Genomic DNA, 8803 nt, shown 5'->3' with positions numbered 1-8803 from the left:
GGGGTTTGTTCTTGCTGCATGACAAGCAGCAGGCACGGTAGGTGTGGGGTGTTTGGGATGTATCCCACTGCACCACAGCTGGCTAAACGAATCTTTCCACAAGGTTTTCACCACCTGCCCCGTTTCCTCCCCGCAGGAAATCCAGCCTTCCTCCCTCCCAAAGGCGATGGCTGGAGCTGTGTTTGCAGCTCCCCTTTCACAAATCATGCCAGCACTGCCTGGTAAACACAGCGCCACTGAACTGGAAAAGTAACACTCAAAGTTTGGAAGACAATGATGTTCTTTTCTCTTCACTTGGGCAAGAACAGCTGCCAAATCCTTGGACATCCTGCACATAGCTCCTTGTAATTGCAATTTACTTTCCAGCAGCACCCTGAAGCCCCAGCTGGGCCTGAGGCTTTGCTGTAGGAGCAATGGCTTTGCCTTTGAAACCTCGGTCTCCAAAGGGACATGGCAGAGCCCATGCCAGTGGCTTTACCTAACGCTATATAGGTCGTGCTTCATACAACCTCCATAGAGTATTTAGCTATATATTCTGCTGCATACACACATGGCTTTAAGACTAACATTTTGAAACTAGACACTGTGCGAGATCTGATGAAAGCACAAACCTGACTCATCAGGATGTTTACCTGCAGAGACAACAGTATGCAAATGGAAAAACAAGGAACATGAGAATCACTGAACTTGATCTAATCTGATCTGATCTGATCTGAAGTCCAGTTAGCTCAGTATCCAGTCTCCAATAAGGCCAAAACAAGTGACTTCAGGAGCAGATAAGCACGTGCCTTCAGCCACGAGGATTATATTTCTGTTCCAGAAGTGCTGATAACTTTAAATACTTCAGCTGGGTCTCTTTACAGCCCTTCTGCCCCAAATGGCTTCATTAAAGCCCTGTATCTCCCAGTAAAATATAGGGACTGAAGGCTGAAGGATTCAAGATCTGTGAACATTGTATGAACCTCAGCTCCTCTCTATATAGTACTTGATGATCTTGTGTTAAAAGAAAGGGGATTGCTAGAGGAAGAAATAAAACACTGGATCAACCAAGTCCTTAGGGGCAAAATGTCCAATTTCCCCACTGGGCACAGAGGAAGACCTAATTCTGGAGAGGACAGATCTGTGCGGTACAAAATGCTGGAGGAAGACTCCTTGGAGGAGCTTCCAGAAGAGGATTTGTAGTAGGTCTGCCAAAGGTTCATTGCTACCTAAAGGCCAAGTTGACAACAGATTGTTCCCCTGGAATTTGCCTTGGAAAATGGCTTTTAAGATTAAAGCAGAAGTTTTTAAATGGTCAGAAGTTTTGCTGACTTGGTTTCGTGGATACTGGTGTTTTAACCGAGAGTGTCAGATTCTCCAGCAAGATGTTTTTGATGTCTAAGGGATCTGTGGTGGTCCAAGAGGAGTTTTAAAAGAAGTGATTTATACCACTTTCTATAAAAAAGCAGGAGGTGAAGAAAGCCTTGCTGAGCACAATGAAAGAGCTCTGGATTTATATGGAATAAAATAATAACCAGGCTGAACTGCCAGACCTCTTAATGACCATGTTCCCTTTCCAGAGATGGAAAAAAGATGGACCAGCACCTTTTTCTTTTCTTTTTTTAACTTCCATTTCCAGTAACCTCTTTGCTTTGTTTTTCACACCACGATTAGAAGAGGTAGGGTTAAGATATCGAGATAAAGGTCATCCTGGAGTACATTTAGCCTGACTGGAAGTAGGAAATACCAGAAATCCCGCAAGATTCCCAACTCCACTTGGCCATTTCAAGAAATACTGATAAATCCCCCAACATCTGCTTGCTCGTCAGCCACACCGAAGGGAAAATGCTTGAAAACTGATACCCAATGCAGTTCCCTCTTGCACTGGACAGTGACTTCGTACCCTGCACCCTCTCCATGCCATTCATGGATGGCACAAGAAGGAATCCCACAAAGGAGGTGTCCCCAGCTCCTCAGCAGCACTTGTGTTGGTGGAGTGCTCCAAAAGGACCAGGGAAACCCCTTCCTCTGCACATTCACTTTCTAATAAATAAGCAATTGGAAAGGCTCATGCTCTCGGGATGGGCAGAACAGGGGATAGCTCACCTGCAAATAATGTGGAAGGATCTGCTGTCTGAGCCCTGGCATGTTACATGGCATTTGGATTTTGGATCAAGACGTGTCATGGTGGTTTGTTTTAAATAGCATTCAAGGTGAGCGATGTGTACTTCCATACACTGTAAAAGAAGGGTCTCTGGGGTTCTTATTTTTATCCCAAAATAAACAAATGGGTGAAAGTTTGGAAGCATATCTGTGATAATGCCAGTGCTGTGAACAAAAAATACTCAACTTTTGTTACTGGGTGGTAAGCCACGTTGAAGGATTTCCTTTCAATAACACATCCCTGTACCCTGCGCCCCATCTCCCCCTTGATTTCCAGCACTTCTTGTGATTTCCAGCTTTCAGTCTGTACACAGCATTGCAGACAGAAACACACGAGGTGTGGATGCTGCACTGCTCTCACCATCCCCTCGCACCCACAAAGAAAACCTCACACGTGCTTGGTGGAAGCAGAAGGGAGATAAATCTGAACCATGCAGTACTTTCTGGTTTGCAGGACCCAAATCCATCTCTGGTTGAACTCCGTTTGGCACCAGTGGGTTCCTTCGGCAAAATACTCTCTTAGGCCCTGATCCATGTGTCGTTTGTTAGCCTGCTGCTCCACTTCTGCTACAGCAGCTCTTTCTTTGCCAAGCATATAAACATCTTGGCCAGTTCAGGCCTTCCTTCAGTAAGCTGCTACCTCAGAAAGAGTCCCAGATGGCAAAATGTTTCATTCCCCGGTAGCTGAAGAAGGAAGTTGTGGCTTAATGGAGAAGTCCTGCAAGCCATGAGCTGAGGACGGACGGACAGACAGACACACCGAACCGAGGCCACCAGGAAAACAGCAACGCAGATATAAATTACTTGTTAAAAATACCTGTGGCCTGATCCTGCACAGCAGGAAGGCATTTAAAGTAAAATCATCGTGAAATGCTTAGGAACATGCATGGTGCAGGCATTTGGTTTTATTTTATAAGGCACGGTGTGTTTGTTTCTGTGCTGCCAGCAGCAGACTGGCCCAAAAGGCAGCAGAAACAACCTCGCACCCATGTCTTACTGAGCAGTTCACCATACAGTGCTGGCATTCCTGCCCTCTTTATCACTACGTATAGTCATAAAATTAACTTCAGCATCCTCATCCTCCAACCCCAGTGCAGACAAGTGGTGTGGCCAGTTGGACCACTCAATATTTTAAACCACTGCAGCTACGTCCACTGTGATTTACCTGTGAACTCCCTGATTTCGGCTCCAAAATGTGCTTTCTGTTTTCCCTGGACAGCAGCCAGCTCTCTTGTGGTGCAGCGCACAGCCACACCACGGCGGCAAGAAGAGAGGAGCCACCCTGTGGGTTTTCTTTAGCAAGAAGCCAGCACGTTGTTTTTGCTCCCTCTCCCTCGGTTTCCTACTCTGGCTTTGCTCTCAGGCTTCGTGGAGGCGGGATGGGTGGTTTGAGGCTGGTCCACGGAGTTTATCTTTCTCGTGGCACCGACAGCATGGGTTGGCATTGCTCCTGCTCTCAGGGCCAGGAGGGGCTGCAATTGGGTTGGTGAAGGAGATGCAATCGCAAAGTGGGGCAGAGAAGGCTGCTGAAACTTGCTCTTTGCATCACATGGGCTTATCCCAAAGCCGTTGGCACTGATGCCCGTGCCACAAACCTTGAAGCAGAGGCTCAGGGTGAATGAGGGCAGGCTGAGGAGCTGTGGGCAGCCTGATTAAACCCCGCAAGTGATGGTGGAGCAGCCCTCCAGCAAGGTGGGAGGACAGAAAAAGAAGAATCACCAGGAGGGTCCACAGCAATATGCAGGTACGCAGCCACACAGCACATCTCCCCCTAAACTCACATCAACATCTGGGTGGGGAAAGGCTGTTCTGCCCTGCACTCCTCTGCAGGCAGATGCGGGTGGACACTTTCATTTCATTTCTTTTGGCACCATCCTGTTTTTAGGGCAGGAAAATATGCGGATTTTCATTTTACAAGAACGACACATCCCTGTCAGCAGCATCAAAATATATATATGTATTTTCTGATCTTTTCAGACTTCAGATGGAAAAGATTTGCTACCCTTCTGCCCAGAAAATTAACTAAGTTTTGCCTAGGTTCTCTTTCCAGTGAAATCTCGACAAATCCCAGTCAGGGGGGCAACACTTCAGTTTGGTATTGATCTCCAGCTGACCCTCCACACAGCAGTCCCTGAGCCGTGTGCTTCTCAGAGCATCCCTGCTCATTAATTTGCCTGTTAGATTGCAAACGCGAGACCCGGGAGGTTTGCTTTCATTTGTCTGCCACAAAAAATTAAAGCGACCTTGAGACTGATTCTAACCGATGAAAGGCAAAAATTACATTGGAGAAACATTTCATTTCATCACTGCTGCCTTGCAACGCTGCCTCCAGGACATGGTACAGACACTGCACACAAAGCCCTTTCTGTCCAACCAGGGCAGACTCAGCTCTGACATGAGTGGGGAAGACAGAAATAGCCTTTTTTCCCCTGCTCTTTTTCCACTGCTGCATCAGCACGAATGCCTTCCCTTTGCAGCTTTGCACTGCACGGCAGTGACAAGCCATGGGCAGCCCTGGGACGCCTTGCAGCAGCTCAGCCGGTGCTGCTGAGGACATTTTATTTTGGTGCTAAGCTCATAGCAAACCATGGAGGGAAAGGAGAAGGGAACCATGCACAGCTGAAACAGGCTGGCCTCTTGTTCTGCCTTCTCTAGAAAGCTGTGAGGGTTTAAATGGGGTCCAACCTCACAGATGGAGCTCTCCTGCCAGCAACATGTGCCCAGCACTAGTATAGATTATGGAAGGCTGTGATTATATGTGTTCACATGAGGAATATGGATGTTCAGACCCATATTTACCTAGGATCACCTTTAGGTAGGATCTCATCCCTCCTGCTGTTGGCAGGTCTCCCAGAAACAAGCCTGGTCAGGCCAGGGTAGGAGAAGGAGGAGCTCCCCAACAAAAGAAGCAAGGTGTGGCAGGGAACCGACACTGCTGGATACCTTTTTAACAGGCATTTTGGGAGCTGCCAATGATTTTCGCAGCCAGCTCTGCCAAGCCGGAGCGAACAACCTTCAGCCTGGCTGTGACTCACATGCAAAACTTTATAGAGAAATTTCGTGGCCCATCGTTTCTCATTAGAAAATAGAGAATTAAGTTTTTAAAGGCAGAGATGGACAAGTTCCTCCCCACTTCCCCTGCAAGGACATGCCCCTGCGGTACACAGATTGCAGGAGAAAACAAATCCTGCACCTGCTCATAGTCACAGTCTTTTTGCAAGGGATGAGGTCAAGGAGAGCTGCAAGTGCCTGTCCTGTTGTTATCCAGGCACAGATCCACTGTGTTAATAAGCTGAAAAAAATCATAGCATCCTAGACAGGCTATAAGAGATACCTAATGAGTCCCTGTTCTGTTATCACAGATATATCTCTATTTTGTTTGCCATGATCTGGATGTCAGCACATTATCAACTTGACTTGGTTCAATTTATAAAAAGACAGGTTTAAATTTACACCACAGACAGGAGAGCTCCACAAATCACGTGTACCTGGTAAGGGCTCGTTCTCCAGGACTGGCATATTTAGCTCCTTCTGTGTTTCCTCCTCTTCCTCTTCTTCTTCCTTTTAGGTTGCATTTCCCAAGAGAAAGCGGGAAAAAAAAAAAAAAGAAAGAGAGAGAGAACAAACAAGTTATTAAACCATTTGTCAAAAAGAGACAGAAGATTTTGAATGGTATTGAACAAACAGAAACATGAATTACAACAAAAACATCTTTTATCAAACAGTTTTGTAATTCGTGACTAACATGAAAGCAAGCCGTGTCAGACTTCATTTCTCCTTGATGCCACTAATGCAGATGGAGGGTCTGAGTCCCAGAAATCATGTGAAACCTCATAAAACCCACCCAGAATTTGAATGGAAGTTGGCTGGAGATGAAAATCCAAGACTTAATCTTGACATAAAAACCCCACATTGCCTGTCTCATGCTCCAGCTGAAGACGTTAAGCTTCTCTGTCTGTTTCGGAAAAAGAAATAAAATTTTACTAGAGTTATTCAACTTTTCCTTATTAAATACTAACTCCAGTCATCTGAAAAGCCCATTGATGCCAAATGCAGAACAAAGCAAAAGCAACAATTGTGTTTTACTTCTAAGACATCGCCCCTTGGCGAGTGACTGTCTGCCACATTCAGAAGAAAAATCTGATCACGGCTAAACTTCCGACATGTCCTGAATCTTAGGTGAGAGGAGGAACCCCAAAATTCCCATAAATAGGTAAATGTCAGCTGTGGGGTAACCTGATGGCCTCTGCTGGGTGGGGTGAATCTGGAGGTGGCTTAAGATGAAGAGCAGAGACTGTCATCATCCAGACAAAGCTGTCAGATGGCTTTGGTGACACAGCCAGCAATCCCTGCCCTCTACCATGAGATAAATTTGTGTCAGACCCTGAGCAGGTGCTGCGTGGATGGAGCTTTGCAGCTCCTGAAGGCTGCAGGCCAGTGCAGCCTGCAATTCCCTTAGTGAAGTGCATGGGAGGCTAGCAGAAATCGAAAATCGAGATTTCTCTGTCCTCACTTTCAAGTCTCTTTAGGTATTTCAGGTCCTTTTGCCCTGCCAGAAGTGTCTGTGTGACTTAAAAGAGGGAAAGAAGAGGTGCATTCGAGAGATCTGGATGGAGGCTTCAGGCTCCCTGGTGCCCCTCTGCCAATGAATGTTGCTCTGGGAACTCGGAGCAGCTTTGGCAACACAGCCTGCAGCCCTTCCCTGGTGTAAATCGCATTTTGTATTTAAAATTAGTACATTTTTTGCTTTATTTTGCCTCGTTACAGCCCGTGGTGCAGACAACTTGACCTCAAGCATCAAAACCACAGCGTGGCCCAGCGGTCAGCCTGCAGGCCGGGTTTCCCCCCCTCGTCCTCACACGCTTCCTGCGTGACACCCGGCCAAACCACTTCATCTCTCCCTGCCTCGGTTTTCCACCCACAAGCAAATAACACCGGGCTTTAAGCCCTGTATACACCTCCAGTGGGATATTTGGTGGTGAGCTGGCCACGAATGTGAGTGATCCAGCCGTGAGGCCTCTGCCCTGGTAATGACACCATGCAGGAGCTGCTGGAGCATAAAGCAAGCAGATCATATTCAGCTTCCAGAGTTGTATTTCCAGATTAAATATAAGAGAGAAGAGGGGTCAGAGGGGCCGAGCTTCACTTTCAGAATGGCTCCTCTGACATCTGTGAGAGGCTTATGAAAAATGCAGCGTGGATTGTCAACCTGTCACACACTTGAGCCACCGAGTGGAGCAGGAGGATGGATGAGGTGCTTATGGAGAACCTGTTGACAACGACAACAACCTCTCGAGTGACAAGTCAGGGAACAGTTTGCTGTTATTCAGCACTGTTTTGACAGAAATTGCACAAAGGAGCTGCGTTCGGGGCCAGGAAGGAGCATTCACGCCTGCTTGGAGGTTTGTTTATCACCTCTTGGTGGGGAAATATGGCTGTGAATGAGAATGAAGCCCTGCATTTTCTTGGGAAACCCAGCTTAGTGAGGCAGAGTAAGAAGGGGAGAGATGTGAGAGAGGAAATGGTAACGGTGAATAGGAGTAGATGGCCGAAGCAATGACAGAGAGGAGAAGTTGTTGATGCAGCTGGGACATGTTGGGTGAAGACTCAGTGTGGTCTGCTCTGGGAAAAACCTTTTCTCCAGTATCTCCCTTGCTTTACAATGCTGTATCTGCTGTAGAGCACTCTGGTATTTCACCTCATGCAATACTTCTTGGCTACGGTGACATTAATAGCCTAAAGCTGATGGTGTCCAGTGCAATGACAAGCAGGTAGCCACACTATCTTCAGGCAAAGAAAGGTCTTGCATCTAATGCACATCCTCCTGGGTCACCCACCCCATCTTTCATCCCCTGCCTGATAGCTGCCTGGCCACCCCAATAACACCACCATTAACTCGCTGCAATTTGTACTTTCCCTGTAGAAAGATCTTCAATGGAAAACCCTTATGTTTGGTGAAAATTAAAAAAATAAACAGTACTTATCTGGAAATGTTGCCAATATGCCTCATGGGTGTTTAGTTTGGGTTTGAGCTTGTAAATGAGGGGGTTAAGCTATAAATATTCTCCTCTCTAAGCTACATGCCATCTCCAAAACCATTTTTCTTTTGCTGGAAGTGCCTGTGAAAATTTCAGGCTGTGAAGCACCCTGGGAGAAAGACTCCAGATATCCTGGAAGACACAGATTGGGACACAGTGGGATCAGAGATAAGGGACCTGTATTCCATGAGCCTTCTCTGTAGCACACCGAAACAGAAGCATTTTGGTAAGGGAGGCATTTCTTGTCATCGTAACATGTGATATTTTGTATCAGAAGTAGATGTAATGTCAAGGCATCTGGAAAAATGTGGCTTACCACTAAACAGGGCCACCACCTTCTCCTGGCAAAGTTTAATCAGACTTCATCTGAGGGAACGTTTCCTTTTTGTGAGGGAACTGAGGAACATTTCTGTGTTATATATTTATAACAGGACTGGAAAATGTTCAGAGAGGGGCAGTTGGAAGGACGTAAAGGATGGGTGGCTTCACCTGGTGCAGCTAGACAAGTACCCAGGGTAGCCAGAAACCTCCTCCAGCTCAGCCCATCTTCCAGAAAAGTTACTTGAAAGTGAGGCAAGAAATGCCTCTCTGTGCTTTCCTTTGTACGTTCATAAAGGTAGTTG

The sequence above is a fragment of the Aythya ferina genome, assembly GCF_964211825.1.
Source record: "Aythya ferina genome assembly, chromosome: 1".
Lineage (NCBI taxonomy): Eukaryota > Metazoa > Chordata > Aves > Anseriformes > Anatidae > Aythya > Aythya ferina.
Note: the sequence above shows the minus strand (reverse complement) of the source record.